Source organism: Temnothorax curvispinosus, unplaced genomic scaffold, assembly GCF_003070985.1.
Source record: "Temnothorax curvispinosus isolate PA1 unplaced genomic scaffold, ASM307098v1 QBEX01005482.1, whole genome shotgun sequence".
Lineage (NCBI taxonomy): Eukaryota > Metazoa > Arthropoda > Insecta > Hymenoptera > Formicidae > Temnothorax > Temnothorax curvispinosus.
This window is the reverse complement of record NW_020215262.1, coordinates 7626-8249: the sequence shown is the minus strand read 5'-3', so window position 1 is coordinate 8249 and position 624 is coordinate 7626. Positions and strand designations below refer to the sequence as shown.

Sequence of the window (624 nt, the reverse complement as noted above, 5' to 3'; positions counted from 1 at the left end):
ATGTTCATGAAGACAAGCAGCAAGAGGACTGTCTCGGAGCAGATGTTCCTGATATTATTCCATTGACATCGAGTAATGTTGCAAATTCAATAACAATTTATTACTCTTTCTGTGGTTACAAAATTTGACTTACTATAATATATTACCCTTATGTTATTCATTATTTATAATTACTTATACGACTTCTTATATTATCTTGTAGATTCCTCTATTCCTACCTATTCAAGAGAAATAAGCAACCAAGAACTTAATGAAGTTGAACGATTAAAGAAAGAGTTAAAAGAAGCCAATATAAAACTTAATTTGGCCCAGAAAATAATTTTGAAAAGTAATCGATCCGTATATGTGTTAAAGAAGCATAATAAGAGGTTGACACAAATGAAAAACAATTCAAAAACCCAAAATTATTTGAGATTGGAATCATCACTCAAGCAATTGTTTAATGACGATCAAATAAGAGCTCTCATGCGTCCATCCTCTCGCGGCCATATGTGGTCTAATGATACTATTAAAAAAGCACTTCGATTGAAGTATGCATGCGGTTCCAGTGGTTATGAAGAATTATTGAAGCAAAAACACCCTCTACCGTGCGAACGTACACTTCAAAGAAAACTAGAAAGTATC

The 624-nt window shown here is 32.7% G+C and overlaps 1 protein-coding gene across 1 annotated transcript in view; it reads right to left on the bottom strand.

Moving 5' to 3' along the window:
* Positions 1 to 624, bottom strand: part of LOC112454881 (intraflagellar transport protein 80 homolog) — a gene marked incomplete at its 5' end in the record, with an annotated part of 105899 nt that overhangs the window by 98693 nt on the left and 6582 nt on the right. The gene's annotated exons all lie outside the window — the stretch shown is intronic.